This window comes from Varroa destructor, unplaced genomic scaffold (genome assembly GCF_002443255.2).
Source record: "Varroa destructor unplaced genomic scaffold, Vdes_3.0 BEIS01000004.1, whole genome shotgun sequence".
Lineage (NCBI taxonomy): Eukaryota > Metazoa > Arthropoda > Arachnida > Mesostigmata > Varroidae > Varroa > Varroa destructor.
In genome coordinates this window covers 50,608,267-50,629,388 of record NW_019211457.1, presented here as the reverse complement: position 1 = coordinate 50,629,388, position 21,122 = coordinate 50,608,267, and the positions used below count along the sequence as shown (strand labels likewise).

Below are 21,122 nucleotides of genomic sequence, written 5' to 3'. Positions count from 1 at the left end.
ACTACAAATAATATTTTACGAAACGGCTTTCCGTCCACTTCGGATGACACCAGAGGTGCGTAACCGCGCGTATGATCGGCAGGCGTATACCCAATCGTATGAATAAATTTCAAAAAGCTTCCAATTTGCCCCCATATAGAAATAGTGCATAGCCTATGATCAGAAATGGTAGACCGTAATGTGAGCTTATGAGCCTCAACTGTTATGTCTCCCCGCCTAAGGACATGCAAGAGAGCCTAAACAGAGACCCCATCCAAGAGCCACTGCTTTCACCGCCTGAAGCGGTCACGGCTGGTTTACACCAGCGGCCATCTACAATATTTTTTTAAGAGATGGGCCGTATTGATATCAAGCCAATCTCTCTATCCTATAGCAATAGCAGTAATCGATGGACTATCTCAAACTGTATGTACATAAGTGCATATAAATGTACAAATTCAGTTAGTTCATTCAAAAACTTTGTTTCCGTGTATATCAATTCATAGACAAGATTCGTTTTTTTTTTAAATATGCACGTGCCAGTGCACATTTAGAGCACAAATTGGAGACAAATAAAGGTATAAAACATCAATATTTGACAATAGTACACAATACAGAATCACTCTAATCATTCTGTTATACGCCGTCATAAATCACATACGAGGCTCATTAGCAGTACAGCTTAAAGACACAGCATAGTCCTAAAAAATTGTGTGATTCGCTTTGCGTTACTATTTATGCCCAGAAGTAAACACATTGGGCCGTTAAAGGCTCGTCACTAGCCGCTTTTGAAACGTTATATTTATTTGTAACAGGTTACATATATATTTTACGAGGACCCATAATAGCAGCCTATCAACCGCAAAGCTTAGCTTTTTATAGTAGAACACCTCTAGCCTGCTGAGACATCTGGACGTAAAGGTGAAATAAGCTGACAACTTTCAAAAACAGGAACATGTTTGCTTCCATGATAAACCTCAGATGATTTTGGTTTCTTCACATATATCGAAGTTCTCTCGGACCTGTACTTTGATTAGGAGGTATGTATTACGGATCATATAATGCAAGGATTCAGATAAATTAATTTTTTACCGTTGACCATTGACCGCGTTCACGAGCATTCACTCAACTTGCTAATGCACAGCTTTAGTGAGTAGGAGCATCATGCGTCCTAGATGTTGACAAAGGCCCACATTCACGCCATCGATAGCATGCTATACCCGCGTAGAACCCTCTTGCGATTGTAAAATATCCCAAAGAGTAACGTAACCATATGCCGTTGCGCAGTATCTGAGATGTTCGTTACCTAATCAATTAGGTGGCAGCAGCTGGAGTTGCATCTTGTGTGGTGTGCCGTAATGATCGTATTAGAACCTCTATTTATTCGCCCGTTTGGTCTACATTAAAAGCGCTCCAACACAACAAAGCTCATGCTCGTCCTCTAAGCGTTCTACGTTGTCTTAACACAAGAAACATTAGGCGCATGTCGTCTTAAGGCTGCAACCGGGCACTAGATGCTCAGAACCACTCCACGCAATGCTACAACCCTGGAAAGTCAAACCATCCAAGAGAGTGCAACTTTCATTGCCGTTTTCTCTTGTCGGTCCTGCCACAATCTGTGGACTCCGGTGAGGGGACGGGGTAAAGCCTTCGGGGTGCAGGGAGATGCTGGCCGCTCATGCGTATCGCGCAAAATAGGTCTGCCCAGTTTAGGGCCCACCTTCGGCCCAAAGACCTTGTCGCTGTCCCCGCTGTGCTTCGCTTTTGTTGGATTTGATAATAGGGTCGTTTGTCTCTGCAGTCTGTACAGCCTACCATAGTTCGACTATTCGGTCAGCTCAATCTCATACCACTGCCGGTGCAATCATTATTGCCAGCCATACGGAAAACACAGCTCTTTTCTGAGCATTTCATTCGTCTCCGAAGATAGAAGGAGGCCTTAGCGTTGTATTGATTTGCGTTGTTTCCAACGATTCGAACTGCAGATTTGTGAAGTCTCATTACCAAGAATGATTATGTAAACCACTAATCCTCGATGGACATAACTTTCGAGTTGTATTTAGTCAAACCAAAAACGCGCACCAGCTTATAATCCGATAGCGGGAGATACGCCGTTAATTGCCGTCCCCCAGGTTTTCTGCATTCATTCGAAAACACTCATATGTATTAATGGGTTAAATGTATCCAAATGTAATGACTAGCGCAGAATCAACGCTTTTCTGACATTTAACAACAAACCACTATCCTCTTCTAAGGTACAAAGGGAGAGATATCATTAGATATTTAGCTAGTCACGATGTCACCATGGCTACAAGCCAGCTAATGATTCAAAACATATTAGTATTGCATCACGAGCCGCGTCGTATCGATGCCTTTTGTCAGTCATTATCAAATATCGATCTGCGATGTCACAACAAGCATTGAGTATCTGGCGACAGGAAGATGAGCACCAGTTCGAGACGATCTCGTCTTCAAGCATCGTTAGCGTCTATCATTAGCAGCCTGGTGAAGACCAACTGGCCGGCCTAGACCATAGGTCGGCATTGCGCGTTCTCAACACAGTTAAAAACATCGCCAATTCCCACCCTATTGGATACATTAATAACGACACAAACTGAAAAAGATATCCAAATGCGATTAGAATAGTTCAGCTGATAGGGATTCTGTTGTTAAATGCTTTATAGAACAGGGATGATATCTTAAAATACATCTCCCGCAAAAACAATGCACTAAAATGTATGACGGTTTCATGACAGGCGAAATCCCTGTATAAACAGAATTCATCAGAAGTAACTGGCGTTAGTATGTTACGGGCTCTGGTATATAAGCACAGATCTGATAGATTAATACATGCCGATAGATACTGATCAATGAATCGTAACTTAAGTTGTTTCTTTGTTAGTGAATGATACCTTTCGGCGAGAACATTCCATTTTCAGTGCTTAATGTTACTGAGTGAAGGTAGAAAGCAAATTTGGTATACTACAACAGGGGGTGTAGTTATACAAAAACGATGCGAACGTTGCTATTTATGCTAGCAGAACGAAACTGGTGATGGGAGTATGTGGGGCATTTTGAAACAAATGTCTGAGAGTCAGCCGAAAACCTCATGTAACCGTACGGACCACGGCAGGCCGGCAGCCGGAATAGGTCATACTTACAAAATTATGATTCAAAGAAAAGCAGTCTTGCAATCGTTCAAAAGGTATAATGCTAAGATCATGATAGCCGAGCATGGAAAAGACGTTAAGATTAGAAGTGTTCGTTTAGCGGCATACTTTAAGAATTCGTAGAAGCTTCTACTAGACAGGGAAGTAAACCTAAAAAATAATCTTTTGTATTATATGGCCTTATTGCGAACTCAACACAGCTTTGCACGAGAAACCTTGTGAGCACGCATTCTTTGAAGGGTAAGGACACCTTTAAGGGGCTGTAGCGAAGCTGCTTAGACACCTTTACAATGCAACTAGCAAAAGGAAGACAACTTTGTAACTGCTGAATTTCGACAGGACACTTCAGAGACTTTTTGGCGAGGTAACATCGGAAGGAAAAATGTTTCTCGTTTTTTTTTTTGTCATTGTACAGACGGTCTTGCTTCCGAGGATAGGTTATTACGGTTTGTAGATTAGTATCGTTCCTGGATTAGACAGAGTCTATTACGGTATAAATGCTGTAGAGCTATCTTTTGTAAATTTGACGATGAACACATACGGATATAGGTAAATAATAAGGGAACTACGTTTAGCGAGAGCGAGAAATCAACGGGTTATTCAAAACCAATAGTTTTATGTAATGTCCAACTCTTTTTCCAACCAAACCCCTATAATAAGAGCCGTCGAATTACATCCGATGTTAACTGAAACCAAACGTTTGTAAGAGATACAATTGAAAAAAACTCGTGTTTAGACATGCTATTTATAACACTACTATTAACGCTAATGTTACGTTCCAAAAGTAGTTTTAGACTTTAGAAAAACGCAATGAAATTGCCTTTCTTTCGCTTAGCTACGAATTTCTCCGTCACCCCCATTTCTGCCCCACACAACAAAACGAAGCCAATATCACTACGGTCGTCGCTGCACTTACACTCATGTTCGCCAGGCGTTATTATATTGTTATTCACATTAAAAGACACTTTCGCCGATGTCGCCAACAGGGGCCGCCCCATCTCTCACTTGAAGTGGGGATATTGCCTAGGTGCTTTCGACGACAACGGACCTCCGGGTCTTTTTCAATGCCTGTTCCAATGACGCCGGCCGCCCCTATAGGTCGCTATCTACCTAGTCGAGCCCAGCCTAAGCACAGTTCCTAAACAGGTGGTAACTAAGCTAAGCGGCCTATTTCTGTGAAACAGTGCCAGCAAGTAGGACGAGGTAGAGCAAACAGCCTGCTACCTCTTGCTAGTCGGTACTGTTTTGCATATATCGAACATTCCAACACTTTGTGGCTAGCGTACAAAAACCGCTACCCGAGATCCCCTGTCCAGGAAGTGAAAAAAGCGTATGCTCCCAGTTGTTACAACGGAATCACTAACAGCAGCATAGACAGTCCAGCCAAAGAAAAAGGCCACAAGGAGATGAAAGAAGAGCATTTTCGTTCGACGGTCCTTTGAGCAAACATGACGAAGAGAACACTGAGAGAATCAATCGGTTCGACTAGAGGAAAACAACTAATAGGAAGCTAAAATAGATAGCTATAATATATTGGCAAATATCATATCTATCTCAGGAAGGCGGTGGCTAATCGCAAAGGTTTGACTGGAGAAGGAAAGCGAGTGATTGACCCACTAACTAAACCGTCTGGCAGTTCGCGCATGACATGCAGCTTAAGAACAATATGAAAAGCACTCTTCAAACAGGGGCTTTTGGCTAATGTACATTTACAAAATATAAAATGCCCCTCTCGTCGACGCAGAAGTAGTATGCTCAAAATGATTACATTCTAAAGACGATGTTACCAAGTCGTTAGTGAACGTTAGGGTCCATGAAACCGGCAGGTAGCCCGAAATGAACAATATTCTTTGCAATATAAAGCCATCGAATGTACAAAACATACTTCTGCTAACTCATATAGCAATAGAATCATACAGTGTATATCTAAATGTATAATTTTTTAGTTATTTCGTCCGTTTTCATGATAACCGCTGCAAACTATTTTCTCAATTACCTTTATTAAACTACTAAAAATTATTTACTGTATGGTACCGTATCAACAGCTGAAAGGCTGTAGTCCATTGTTAAACAGACAGGCATAAATAGTGTTGATTATATGGTAGCATTGAAAGACGCTAGTATAACGTTCGCAGATCTATGCTGATGAAGCTGGACTGCCGAAAATCACATAGAACATTTTGTAGAGCACATCGAGTTGTGCCATTATAATAAGAAAATCAGCAACAGTAGAAGCTGTTTAAGCTTACGTCGGACATTTTTTCTTTCCTGAGAGACGTTTCAAGAAGCAACACTACCACGCTATACTTTCGAGGCCGTTGTGCCTGCAAATGACAGCCACCGCTAGGTGTCGATGCCGGGCCTATATGGCCGATGTCGGCGAGCGGTAAAGCAAGCTGTCGTAGCGGTGACGACGCTGCTTCTTCAGTCCTGCTGCTGTGCGGCCGAAGCCTTGTGGGTGGTGCCCTCGGGCCAAAACGAGAGAAGGGCCATTGAGGAAATACAAATATCGCTAAACCAACGCAGCCCGCAAACTGTCTTGGTCCTAGCTATACCAAGCTATAGTGTGTACTGCCTTTAAACGGACCCTCTTTGTCGCATGCTGTTCACTTGAGTCCTATATACGAAGATGAACTGACTGAAGAAAACGCTGCGCCCGCCAGCCTAGTAGCACTCCATATTACCCCAACCTATCCCATACATTGTGCCTTGACTCAACTAGCTTTAGTACGCTCCTACTATTGCTAATCTCGAAAAAAATTCTGAATAAATAAAGACTCTATTCAGGAACATTGATTTATCAAAAGGGCTACAACATATAATACTTAATTTCAGACTTAGAACATTCCCTGATATGCTATATTAGATTGTTCGAAAAGCAACGTCTGTTTTAGTTTATTGTTTCGCTTTTCTAATGGTTTGGTCGCTGACGATTAGATGATGGTGGATACTTTTATACGCCCGTCTTGTAGCTCGAGTTTTGCACGGGTAATAACATTAGCGCTTGACACCTTCCATTTGGGCACTAAGAGTGAATGTATCGGATAAAAAAAGTGGTACATTTTTGAAAACGCAGAATTTTTTATAGTAAAACGATATGGGCCCATCTAACAATTGCCTTCTTTCAAAAGAAGCTCGATAGACTAAAGCTTCAAAAACCAAACGAAGTTTAACCTTTAAGTATGAAATGCCAAGTTTGGATATAAACGGTTATCTTTCAGTAGGATGTTAGCCATACGGTCTTCATCATTCACGCCGGATTTGTCCGGGGTAACTTTCTGATGTTAATGCAAAACAAGTAGCAAGTCTTTGCCGCCTGATATGTTCATCTTAAGGGTTTATCCATTATAAAGTGAAATTTTATGACACGAACAAAACTACATCCATAGTTTTGTGAAGTTAAGAAATTATCAAGCCAGAATGAGATGAGAATTTGTAAACTAAAAATTGTAGAAGGGAAGCAATGATTAAAAGCAGTTACTCTCTCAATATATGGTCTGGCCGGATGTTATTTTCGCAAGTGACATAAGACGACACATAAAATGCCGAAACTAAGCATATGAATACGAGACGAAAGGTCGCATTGGATGATACTGTACTGACAGCGGTCCGATCTTAATCTTTACCTCGATGACTCGTCAAAAAGCAAAAACCTAATTCTATCCAAAGGACAACGTATAGGCCATACCTGTAAAGAACGTGTATCATCATCACTAAAACCCAAGTAACTCCATCTTGTTGACATGAACAAGGAAACTTGCGTACAATTGTACCGCGACATGCATCCAAAGGTGAGAGGCTCGACGTAAACGATGTTGTTCCTAAATCTACATACCTGTACCCGCGTCAAGCATCTATGTAAGTGCACACATACATATATACATACAGACACACATAGAATGCATCGAAACGAACGGGGAAGAAAATGTACACTCGCTTTTCTGTATTTGGCCTCCTTGCCACTCTCTTACCAGAAAGGCTATAAAGATCCCTCGCAATGGAAAGCATCCTCTGCGTCGCGGGCCGAGATTGCGTGTCCCGAAAACGGGCGTGCCCTGGCGAAAGTCATCATCGTTGGTAGTCGGTGAGTGGCAGCAAGCGGCAGCGTTTACTGAACGAACTTAGGTTTGCCACATCTCAGCTCGCCATGACTGAGTTCATCCCGTGGAAGCAAGCCTCCACCATCACCTTGCCAGGCATGACTTTCCTGACAGCAGCTACTCGGTGACTTTATGGAGTAGTCGCCAGAATAGTTGTGTTACTTGTCTACTTCGTCACATACGTAGAACCTCGCTGCCAGCGTAGCCGCTGCTGCCGCAGGGAATCGCTGTGCGTGGTATGGTATCTCGTGCAGGGGAAATGAAGATGTTTTCCACGCCCATGTCGCTTGGCCTATAACCCACCCAGACTCCACTTAGCTTGCTTGCCGCCTTCTCCTCCTCCTATGTCCGAAAGACCGAGCGCGTACAGGAGAATAGAAAACACTTAGTCTGTCACCAAATGCACACATGCCGTCATCCCATTATATCCATATCCCCACAATCCCGTGAAAGGGGAGTAGAACCCACATCGGGAATGAATGCCAAGCGAAAAGACTAGAGGATTAAGGTTGAGCTTCTTGGCACTCGCTTACGGGAAAAAGCCAGCCAGTGGACGGATAATGCCAACCACATGTCCATTTTAAGCCAGTCATACAAACCGGATAGGTCTTGCACGCCATAGTGTAGTAATAACAATAACTGAAACAACGGAGCTGACTCCGATGCTGTCGATATCGGCGTGCATCGAGAGTGGGTATCTAACAATGAGATTAGGGCCATTCTGATAGAGCTATAGAGTGTTCGGAGGCGAACAAATCTAAGTCTCATATATATATATATATATATATATATATAATAAATGTGGTTATTCAAGATCATACAGGGTATCTCAAGGGCATATTTCCTGTTTCGTTTAACAGAAGGTTCACTTCTTCCAAGTATATAATGTTGGTATTCTTCTATAAGTTTTACGCATGAGAACGGTTTTAACATAATAAGCAATTCTATCAAGGATCCAACATGTTTATCCTGTATCGGCCCGATTGATCGACTCTATTTTTAGGTTATGGTAATCAGACTAGCTTTCTATAGAGCTAACACAATTCTTAGTTTGCTGTTAGCTACTGGGTGAACTTAATGACTTTACCTGGTGCTGGCAGTTTTCACTGACAGAGAATTCAGCACAGGACTATTGCACGACATTAATGACTTCTGACATAGGGTCGCGGTTGTAAGTGTCGTCTGCTTTTATCCACACGTTGAGCTCAACCACCACTTCTCAAGTCGCAATCAGCTTCCGCCTTCAGTGTTAAGATCGAACGACGGGACGACCGAGACGAAGACATAGCTGTCGAAACAATAAAGTGCCGCTCCTCCCAGCTGACGGCCCCGTTCGGGCACCTTACGAGCCTGTAACAACATCACTGGTCCGGTATCACCAAGGGAGATATATGAGTCCGTACGTTCGAAGACCATCGGGGTCGTGTCATCCAGTGGCGCATTCTCTTTCAGTGTTCCTTCCCTTCACTTCCCCACACCTAGCCGCCCTGTCTACCGCTGGCGCTCGTAGTATACGATGGCCCCTGTTGAATGGCTTCTATTGTGGCTTGACACAAAAGAACAGCTTCTTGCACAGCTTGCCAGCTTGTCTAACTGGAACTCCTTACCATGGAGAGAAAGGCCGTCGTGTCGCTACTATATGTAGTCGCATCCCCAAGCCAATCGCGTTTCGTGACCAGGTCACGCCTGCGGCATCCATCCCGGAGCAAGTCTTTTGCTTTATCCAAGTCTCGTACCTTACTTCTGCTACCCTCGGCTTCGTTGAAGACAACACAGGGGCTAATGCGGGCAAGGCGGCAGGGGACTTGACGCCGTTGTGTACTCATATTGCTCCTTGTTGCGCGGTCTGAGCCGTGGGTGGACGTTTCACGCCTGAGCAGTGCAGCCAGCGCCACAACCTGACGCTACCTACCATTGGTCGTTCGAGGCAAAAATTGTCGGGTTTGTCCGGTCGATGTCCTGTTACGCACATGACAAATTCAAAAAGCGCACTAGCTGGAGCATCCAAGTCTATTGCGTTATGCACCATACACAAAAGCAATTAAAAGCTACCGATCGGAGGTGGTGGACACACAGTTCCTGAACATAACGTCCGTGCTTTGAGTATTCGAATATTGACAAAGTAGTGTTAACATGTTGTAGGCTAAAATTAGCAATTAAGAAGCTTTCAAATCGTAATACGTCTTGTTTGTATGCTTTGAAATAATTAACAACTGACTGAATTAGATATGTTCAGATTTTCTCTAATGTGTTTATCTATACAATTTACAGACATGTATGAATTATGTCTGTTGGCAAGTCGGAGCTAGCAGCACGCTATTCTACATTGAACGAGTCCCGCAGGACACATAAGGACGATGCAGCTATTATTTTTATTATTATAATGGGTTATGATGTCACCGTCTTCTAAGTCCAACAAGTGCAGCTTTGACTTAAAGGAAGCCAGTAGAGACACTTCAGAGTCACCTCAAACGATCCCATTTTACAATAGCAAATGTCAGCGCAAAGATGAATCTGGCAGTGGTTCGTTCAATCCAGAGTATGTGTCATCGCTACCCTACATTGCTGGTCGTTGTTGTTGCTGCTTGGAAGCATCATCAGCACAGCGCAGCAGCCAGCGATAGAAAAATCCTCCGAAACAAACTTCTGATCATGCGATTCGCAGTACAGATCCGACAGGTAAGATGACGACGAGTGAATGCAGAGCCACCACCCATAGATAGTCACGATCGGGTATATAGGGACAGCATCTATCATATATAATGTAACGGTACTATACAGATTGGACAGATATTAGTAGTAGTTAGATCAAATCACCCGTGTGGATCCGATCTCCACGTTGGCTAGCGCCAACTGGTGCCGCTCGCATTCACATCATCGCAGGTTGAGTGTACCAAGTGATTCAAGGATATCTGCGCCTTAGGAGTTTGAGAAAATTAGGACCTGGAGACTTGGCGAGCAGTGAGGTGCCGGCGAGGGCTATATTTTCTTTATGTATCTGTATGTTTGTCTGGGTGTGTGCACGTGTGTATGTTCGTCAGTAAGTCCGTGAGTGATCCTAAGCCAGGCAACTTCCTTTCGTGACTAGGCCGATCAACGCCAGTTTGTGATCATCCCCACCCCATAGATAGACACAATAGATAACCCCTAGCGCGCGGCCTGCGCTCCTTCTATTATGCCCTGCAACCGAATTCACGTTAGACTTTCGTGGCTGCACAACTGCTCAATGCAAAATAACCAGCACCCTACTACGCTACTATGAGCTTCTGAACCGGCAACGACAGCAGCGGCAGCGACCGTCCGTCCTACGGGCGTGTCTCTCTGTCTTTCTTTCCTGTGGGATGAATTTCAAAAGGAGGCATCTGTGACCATTCCGCGCTCGGTGGGAATTGCCGCTATCACCAAAATCTGACTACGCGTGCCCTTCTTGCGCCCCGATCTCAAAACCGTATCGTCAGAAGACTGTCCCTCATTGAATGGACCATCCGCAGCTCAGCTACACACATATATATTCTGTAAATAGACGTAGCCATGTGTACTTTAGCTGAAACACTCGTGCTAACCTAATCAGAGATAAAAAGTTTGCTTATTTATTTGACTGTACCCATCAGGATCCCTACGCCATTAAAGTTAGTTGTGAGTCTATAGGCTGCAGAAACTAGACAGGGTGTTGTCTATAATTTTAGTCGAATTATAAAGAGACGATGATTAGATACTATTTTCGTGCCTGACTAATGGTTTGTGTGGTCACTATACATGTTTATCTAAGATACGCTTACAGGATAAAAATCAAGGAGAACGCATTAATAGTAGATCATACCTGATGATAGTAAAGCAAAAATATGTCCTGCTTGGGCTAGGGTACATCATTTATAAGATGTAGTTCCGAAAAACAAAATCGAATGATACAAAACATCTTTTAGATAAAAACAAAACCGTTACTGCAGCACTCAGTGTCATCGTGTATTGATCGCGCCTTATACAGGGCAGTACCCGTAGACTGTGCTCAGTAGAGGGTAAGACAGGAGCTAGGAACCGCTCAGGCACGGCAGCAATCCTACGGCGAAGGAGGTCATACTGGCGTAAATGGCCTGCTACACGCCCCTTTGACTAAGCTGCCAGCTCAGAGATGGGCAGGGTTGGCGGCATCATTCTGTAGGCAGTAGTGCTTGGACTTGCCCACAGAGGCAAACGTTTTCCCTAAACTGATGGCTTAATTCATTGATTTGCTATGGCAGGATCGATCCACTTGATTAGTAAACGTATTTCTTTCGTAGCTAACCACGCAAACCTTTGTGTAACTGATAAATATAGTATCAGCCTATCCGTAAAATCACAGTATAACTATTTTTATAATACTCTTACTTTTTGGCAATGTAGTGTCTGCTATTTTCATTCACGCCAGCGATTATAGTTGTTCTGATCTAGTAGACGTTCGCACACATGCACGTACGTATTGAAGAATCCGATTTAAAGTAGAATTTTTTTTAGAGATGAGCTCTTTTAAGGGCAACCAATACATTAGTTTTAGCAGCAACTAATTAAAATTGTTTAATTTATTGCTACTGGTCATTTTTAGGTTTCCTAAGTGAGCCTACAGGGTTTAAAGAAGCGCTTTATCAGCCAGAAGAACAAGGACCCTTCAGGTGAAGCTAAGGTCTGAACAAGACGTACTATGCTTTTGCTAATACAATGATCGTTCGGATGACAAGGTTGAAAACCAGCGTCGAGTTCAAGAACACTAGCTGTCGAACCATATAACACGGCATGGTTGACCTATAGAGACCAAAAGATTGACGTATGTACATATACAAATGTATGCTTACTATACTGTCAAGATAGATCTCTTTGAACGTTCGTAATCTAGCTCATGGAAAAACGTGGACTGCCTGCCTGGCTTCTGCAAAACGTTTTGTACAAGAGGATCTTTTTAATAAATAATACCGCTATGTAGTTTTTTTTGTGTACTAAACAAATACACATGATTGTTTCAATTGCAACTCTTTTTACTACACATAGGTATACGTTTTACACGACAAAAAGAACAACTCGAGCAGTATTTTAGCCACACGCGTGGATTCGATCGTCGCTGATGATTGTCGATCCATCCATCCATCCATCCATCCACTACCATTATTACTATGCAATTATGTGTGTGTATGTACGTACGCATACATTGCTACCATGACTCCGCTTAGGCTTTCGCGTTATACCGACATCAGATACAATGTAACATAGGTATTAAGCTGTAGTGGTCGCGTATCGACAACATCTCTTTTCATCTCGGGGTCGGGGCAAAATACAAGTACGGTTATATAGAAAACTAAGGTCCCTGTCATCTCATTTCGCTGATCTCCACCTGGTCGTCGAACAAACATCGAATCAGGGTTCGAGTTTATGATCGTGATTACCTTCGACGAGAGACAACTAAAAGAAATACAACCTCAAACTCTGGGCCTCGATATACCCGGCCACGTATTAATAGATGTCAAGAAATGACACGCTGGATACCTTCATCAATCAGTGTACAAAACGATTATCTACAACCAATTGCTGGTACTTATCGGCGCCATCTTTACTGGCCAAATGAAGAGACACATCATAGCATCATAGATGGAACAGTGCAGATATCATGAAATATTCTTGATATCGACTGATTTAGAGTTTTGGACTTTTTAATTAGTCAAAAAGCGAAACGCCTGTATACCCCTTGGCGCTCCCAATCATATGTGGTTGACCGCTATTGGATCTTGACGTTGTATTGAATAGGCAGAATCCGGTCGAGCGGGACATGTCATCACAATAACATTCAAATTAGGAGTTCAATGAGGTCATAAAGACGATTTTAGACTGTAACTATGTTTATAATGAGCGTTTTCCACAGTGATTATGCTGCTTTGCGTACGATAAAGTCTTTATTCTGTACACCAACGTCAAACGTCTTCGAACAAACAGCGCGTAATGAAATGGATGGAAACGAGGGGCTGTTATTTAACCGACTAGAAACGGAGACATATCCAACAGGCCATTTGATGAAGGATACAGCGCTGTGTCGTCGTGTGAAACTGTGTATACATGACTATGGGATAAAACGAAAGGGGACTGGTTTTGTCCCCAAGGACAGATCATCGGCCGATCAGAGTTCTTCCGTGGAGCCGTACTCCGACCTCGTTCCCTTCCCTATTGAGTCCGCGATTTCTTATACACTAATGCCGTGCTCCGTAATGGCTGGACTGTCGGTTTAGGTTATTTTTACTGTATTACATACTTAAGCCTTAAGTTACATTGCAGCCGTTACATATGATATAGAATCCAATAAATCGCTGAATATATATATATATATATATATATAATGTTTCTCTTTATAATATTTGCGCGGTTTGGCTAAGGTATAAAAGAAAAGGTCACAATCAGTGTAAATGCGATGATAATCTTTTCTAAAAAGTATTGCTTACTTTTCTGTTCTTACCTCCTGTTGGGCTTTTATACTGTATTTTTTCCGGCGTATACAGTGCTGGCAAGCTTTGGATATGCCCCTAAACATATATAAACTGTCCGCTATATATATATATATATACATGTATATAAAAATGAGAAGTTACTGGGTTTGAAAAACTGATCCCTCCCAATGTTATTCACATCTGATATACATTTTGAGAGCGCTCTCTCTACCCTGCTAAGATGCTCTAATCGTACCATGTCGCGAATGCGCTTTCAGCCCAAATGGACTCTTCAAAGACGGATGTTCCACGTGGAAAAAAGCGTATTTTCGTCAGTGTCGGTAGTATGCATTTCATCTAGGCAAAAACGCTCGCAAACCTTTGTTGCCAAAACAATTTTCTCGAGTACTATAACGATAATATCGCTAAAGGAACTGCTCAAGAATGGTTCACCAGGTTTGAACACGGCATTTGAGATCTGGAAAATGCCCCCCACTTTGGCCAACCATCTGAGTGTACCATTGGTGACGAGCAAAGGCATCTTTGAAGAAGTATGGCTGATCAACAGCTCGGGAGTATGCCGAAAAGGCAAACTGCGGCCACATGACCGTGGCCAAGGAAATTGAAGTCCCTTGGGTTTACACAGCCAATTTGAGCTGAAGTATGTCATAAAGTCTCCAAACCTATCAAGGAATTACGGTTAAGCGCTGCATTTTAACATCTCGTCCGGTATCTCACAATGACCAGTTTTTCACCGATTCACAATGACCGAACTGTCACCAGTAATAAAAAATGATTTCTGTAGGCTAATGTAAATTGGAAATTGGAAAGGGTGTTTCCAGGAGAGAAATTACGGTCCAGAGTCTAGCCAGATCTTCCGCTAGAAAAAATTATGTTTTGTGTTTGCTAGAACTGTGAGGGCCTAATCCTCTGGAGGTTGGTCTTTACCAGCCAAACAAGTAATCGGCACGCTTATTATGTCCAGTTGCATCAAGCCAACCAGATTATTCAAGAACAAAGACACTATAAACGAAGTCAATTTTTCCCGCTTCATGGCAAGGCGAAGCCATTTACGGCAAACATCGTCAATGCCGCTCTTCTTGACTTAGAATTGAAGGTTTCTTTCATCCTTCGTGTTCTCTGGATTTTGCGCCGATACATTTAGGTTTTTTCTTATTCAATGAACAGTTACCTTAGCCTTCGTTCGACAATGGTCAATCACTCAAAACGTGCTTGGAAAGCTTTTTCGAGGCGAAACCCGTCCCTTTGTGGCGAAACGAGGTATACCATTTGGTAGATGGACGGCAGAAATTCGTGAACAGTGACAATAATTTAATAACTTATTATCACAGGAAAAAAATTTAGCGTGTTCTATTTAGTGATGGCTGTTGCTGTTAACATTATTGGTGCTACTGTTGCCATCAGTCTCGCATTTAGAAATAACCAACATTTGCCGCGATGGCTACCGGACCCAGTAAACTCAGTACTACCTCGGAGAAATTCTTCTGGGGTGGAAAGAGCGAGCGTTGTTCGCATCAAAACATCATGACCCCTTTTTTCCTCAGCTACCCCCATACGCTCATATTGCTTTATATAGGATGCGCCGTATTCTCTTGTCCAAGTACTAACACTAAACGCGGCCGTAGTCGTGTGCTGTCTCTCAGCTTAGGTTGTGAGAACGGGAATCGGGCGTGGCGAGGAAAGACGTGCTCTTTGCTCTCGGAGCGCTAGAGGACCACGCGGAGCTCCTACTGGCTCACGTAGCATTCGTCGTTGTTTCCCCCTTCTACTCGCGTCTCTACGACGAGTAGAGCTAGAAACTACGGCTGGTAGCAGTATAGACGTACCCCCTGCATCTAGTATCCTCCCCCATAACGTCGAATGACAAGTGTGGACAGCTATGTGGATACGTACCGCAATGAGAACAGAAAATAGAAATGGGTCTGATTCGGGGATTCGCAACACTGCAATATGGCCGAAAGGCCCCAGGCCTTAGCATAGCGAGTCCTACGACTCATCTGCCCTATTGGTAACACTAATTGTGGAAAAAATATATATTTGCCTATATATTTATCCACCAAATTGCTAGCTGGGGAGAAAGAGAGCGTAGTACAGGCTAGTAGTGTCCGTGAGGGGGGACTAATAGACACAGTGGTTCCACAGCAAGGCGGCGCTCACGACCACGATCGGGACCGCGATCACTCCGTGCGTCCACCATATGGATGCAGCGGCTGCGTCGTCGTCGTCCGTCTTCGCTTCGCTCCGTTCTTCAATAGCCCCTGCTTTGACAGCGTAGGTCCTTTGTGGTCATTGGAGCGGCTGGCTAGTTGGCAGGGAGGTCCAATGCGATAGGACGCCCTTGCTGCTGCATTGCTGGATGTCAGCCGTACAACGGAACGGATTGGATAACCAACTAAAGGGAGCAGCTGGCCGTGCCCAAGCTGCAGAGTGCCCCCTATTCTACCGAACGCTATCCCGTCTGCTTGCCAATCCGCGTTCGCAATGGCCTATTCTTGTTATTAGGGGAATTAGTCGGTTGATAGCCGCTAGGCGGCGGGTAGAGCGGTAGTCAACAAGCAGAGTTCGTCGGCCCGTTTCGCGCTCCCTATCGTCGTCTAGCCTGCTGTTGTCCCCTTCTTTCTACTTTGCCGAACCTTCTCACTCATTCACTTTCGATCGTTGATTTCTACTCGTAGATAAAACACAGGGAGACCAGAACTATGCAATGCGATGCAACCGATTTGAGGCTGATCGTACCCGAATAAGTTCTTCTAACCCAATGTCATCGCGCAACCTGCAAGGGGCACTTGCACGCAAGTCCCCTAGCTTCGAGAGATTCTTCGTAAAACGAAAAGGTTATAATAAAATGCTGACCCCCTGCCTCGATATATAAGATTTTCCGTTAGGCGTTAAGATGTAGACAAAGATGTTTAATTTTACGTAATATATACTTAGCTCTGCGTTAATACCTAGATAACGTAGACACGCTCTTTTTGAGTAGCATAGTTCACCATTGTTTTCATATTACTGTTACCTGTTTAGCATGCAGATAGATATGAAGCGTTAACATCATGACGTTTGTAAACATGTCAATAGGATAATCTGAATAGGATTATTCTGTAAATCAGTAGGATCCTGTATACTAACCGGAGTTACAATCGGGATGCACAGGTTCGGTCTCGATTGTCTAAAATCTGAAGGACGGGTTTCTTTTAGACGGCTAATAGTGGAACAATATAAATTATACACGCTGAGCCCTGAAAAGCACCTGGTAATTGGAAACTAAAGTCATGGCTGTTTAGAATAGGAAGTAATGCTTGTAGCAAATGAGCAGGCCATCAGTTGACCACTGAACTAATTAAAAAGACTACAGCCTTTATAATGAATAATGATGACGCTTAGAATAATAGTGTTCTACTTAAATAATAACGTACATTGGTCGTAAATGAGCGGAAGGAGACCGCTATCGTTGTTTCTTATTAGTAAATTAGAAGCCGAACTGTTTGCAGGTGAGTACGATATACTCTACCCATTTAAACTCAAGCATCACCCGAACCCCATTGTCTGATGGGATAGCTTCGTTGGTACAAGTGCGGCTCAGTGACTTTCTGCGATGCCAAAAGGCATGTATGTGTCTGGAAAATGTGCCTTCACAAAACATTGGCAATTGAGATTTACAATCAACGCACGATGGTGATTATTGTTCTAAAATTAAGATACTTCTGGAAATTACTTAGATCAAGCGTTTGGGTGTAAAATCGACTTCATAAAGCTAATTCTTAGAAAGTAGAACACTTCCTTAAGTAGTATTCATAAATTAGTACATTTTTTGACACCTCTCATACTATCTGTGCCCCTAACCTGCTTTTCTCAAGCAAACGTTCAACATATTCACGCCTCAGGTTAGGCCTATAATATGTGTCTTTTCTACATACACACGTGTCCTCGCATTTCGTAACAACGACTAACGGCCGGATCCTGTCAGCAGGTTTATTAGCGTTGTCAAATTATTACAATTGGTACCGTGATATCCTATTCACGAAAACGTTTCTTACTTAATGGGTGGACGCCTATAATTTCTTCAGCAAGGTCAGAACCCATTTTAGAGAAATAAAGTGCACAGTTAAGAAGCGTGGTCTCAAAGCTACGCGGGGATACTATACGTCTTAAATAACTTTACAACTGAAGAAGGTACGACACGTCAATAGGTAAATGTGTTTACACATTCTAATGATCATCCGTTCAAAGAAAGCGTACCGGAATTTGCTGACATTTTTCAAATTCAGTTCTACAGTGGATTTCAAACGCTGTCAGAGTAAACAAGATTCTCTTTAAATGATCTCGTTCCCTGACGGCGCAATCTATACAATGCACAGGCCAGGCAAATGCCCAAGAGGATTCAAACCCGCCCGAGACCCATGTCCTGGATAAAGGAGAGCATTGAACTGATGGAGCAGCAGGCGCCTTTCTTATGCGCGTGTAGACAGAGCAGGCCAACAGCGGCCATCTTTGCTGCCCTGCTGCTTTCGCCGGATGGGCAATGACGATGGCGGTTGTCGTATCATTCTAACTTTGTGCTACGACGATGCTCGACGATATGGTCACGCCCGTCTTTGGGCACGGCTGGTCATGGCTCCGCCGTGGCCGTGGGTTTCGCCGATGCCACTGACACCACCCAGCCCCCTGCCACGTCGCATTGATAACTGGCTCATTTTGCCGAGACGTGACAACATCGCCCCCTCCTTGTTCCCCCTAATCTAGCAATGCTTAACCCTGCGATGTCTGTGTTTCATCCGGACGCTTGCCTTTGCGTTTGCCGCCTGAACAGACGTACAAACACACATACGGAGAGCAGACATGGACGCGTACCTCTCTATTGAACCGCTTTGCTCCCCTCCTTCCTTCATCGCTTTCGTTCCCCATCGTCCCAAACTTAACGGGTGCCCAGCCCTGCACATCTGGCTGAGAACGCTCCTACGATGAGCACCGCATGAGAGAAGAGGCCCCGGAGCTGGGAATTTGCTACACGAGCGACAAGGTAATGGGAAGATGGGCAAAAGACGCCGCAAAAAGGGTCCAACATCTTGTGTGATTGCGGTATACCCATAAGCCACCGCTCTGGCTGCGGCGTCAACGTTGCCGCAAAAAGCAACAGAATCATTAACAACATAACAACAACAAAACAGTAGAAAAGATGGCAACCACAGACAATATAACGGGGCTGCCCGTAAGTCCGAAGAAGTTGTGTACGGGGCAAATAAGAAGCCTTCTTGGTCAAAAGGAGAGTGGCGGTCCAATCAACTTGTTTTCGTGCTTTGTTTCTTTTCTATTCTATTACTATTATTTGCTGTTTTATACCTTTCGTGTTCGTTTTTACTCGTTGTATGTGGTGACCTCTGATCGACTTCCAGCCATTCCTCGAAAACTAAGAATAACAGGTCAATAAAAATAAAGTACAATAATATCAATGACGTTAATCATGCACCGTGAAACTGCCTATTCGGTCTAGATCAGGGCAGCAGAGCCTATGTTCAGGACAACATTATGAAGCGAGCTAGCCATTTCTCACAGTTGTACGAAATGTATACTTTATCTAAAGTAATTTAAAAAAATTGTTTTCTATTGCTTGACAATAAAGAAACTGTCTGTGGCTCAGTCAGCAAAGCCAGGTAAAAAAGAAGCGGTACTGGTGAAATAAGAGGGATATACAATAATTGCAACTTGCGGTTAGCCTTGAGCGGGAAACGAAAGTAATCAAAACCATTAATATAGCAACAGAATTGCTTGCACGTGTCAAAGGTAGATGAGAAATAAGAAGAGGAAAATCAGTAATGAGCGACCGCAACTACCCCAATTCTTTCTTACTATAGTAACGTTATGACAGTAAAGTTGCGCCGTCGAATATTAACACTGTCAGGATAGGAAGAGGGTTTTAGAACTCAGGGGGACAGTCAGTGGTGTCTTCACTGCTTGGCTTGCTTACCTTGTGGAAGACAGGCTTGTGGCTCAAGCATGCCACTTCCCCTTTACCCTTACCCCCCTAAGGACGGTCCTGTTCTCTTGCTTCCTTGTCTGTCCCACACGCTTGCCTTCGTCAGGTTGCCTTTTCGCTGACCAGGAGGCGCTGGCAATCGCCACCAGTGGGCCTCGATGGTGTTTCCCGAGAACCGATAACCGAAAAAAAGCAAAAGTTGTGTCTCCCTTTGGGACTAGACACCCGGTAGAGGTGGTCCCCTGCTCCGTCTCTGACCTGCCGCCTTAGTCGGCAACGAAGGGAAAGCAACTCGCTTGATCCGGCAAGGCGCTACTGCTGCTTTTGTTACCCCCACTTTTTCCCCACCCCTTTTCACCCCCTTTAACGTAACGGCCATCTCCCTTGGCAGATAGCGGCACGATGTCTGCTATCATCGGCAACACTGGCAGGCAACCGGTCTGGACCAGGCCCGTAACGGGATGGTTTGCTTAGACGGGCGTCCTAGCTCAAAGCTGCCATAGGAGCCGAACAACGAACCGACGCAAGCGGTCAGAAGGGAGACGTCGTTTGAACGCCGTCACAAAATCTTCAAGGAACACGCTGCCGTCTGCGAACGCTGATATTGCCACATCATAGCAAACCCTCTTGTACCCTCTGTTGCCAGCGGCGGCGCTATGGTTTGAGAGATTGTTTTACAGAGTGACTTCAAACCAACAAAGGACCACTCACTTGCAAAACGAAGCAAGCAAATCTGATTCCAAGGGGAGTACAAAAGGAGACAACACCGTCGTACATAGTTAAGCTGCCTATTTACATACATATGCACACCAGGATGGACGACATTGTCTTCCATTTACCTAGCTATTCAAGTTCGCCATATTCGACTCACTTCGGGCGACTTCATACGTACGTAGGCAACAACAGCTCATCCAGCACTTTCCTCAGCTTTTTAACAAGCAACATCAGGACCTTATGTCCTGTTTGCGTTTTGGAGCGCTGCTAATTATTAGACTGCGACTAGCTTAACAAATAGAACGCAAACTAACTGACACTTACGAACACCTCGTATATATATATATTAAATTACTATATTATATGTACTTTTATAGGATAAGATTATGAAGGATTTATAGAGAGAATTTATAAAGAAGACTATACTTTCTTTAAACTTTTACGTTCGAAGGAGGCTACATTCGGTGAATAAACCCTAGCATTAACATAAAAAGATCATTGTAACAATCACAGAATGAAGAGAAGTGTGTCATCTGTAAGGTTAATTAGAAGCTCAATGCGATGGGTTTTCCATAGGCAGCATTGAAGATCAATGGACACTCAGTTAAATAAAAAGCAAAGCGTTACTGTTCGAATTAGAGAGCAGAAACACGTTTCAATAAAACTTCCTGTTTCAACCGAGATGTGTTAGTCATCAGTTAGTCGTGTATTGATACAAACCATTTTA

At 43.6% G+C, this 21,122-nt stretch overlaps 1 protein-coding gene and 1 long non-coding RNA gene across 3 annotated transcripts in view; both read left to right on the top strand.

Moving 5' to 3' along the window:
* Positions 1-21,122, top strand: part of LOC111249184 (uncharacterized) — a 74,587-nt gene that overhangs the window by 7,450 nt on the left and 46,015 nt on the right. The gene's annotated exons all lie outside the window — the stretch shown is intronic.
* Positions 9,544-12,190, top strand: LOC147756324 (uncharacterized). The gene is made up of 2 exons (XR_015327256.1): positions 9,544-9,928; positions 11,829-12,190. It is a non-coding gene; the product is annotated as an uncharacterized LOC147756324 (long non-coding RNA).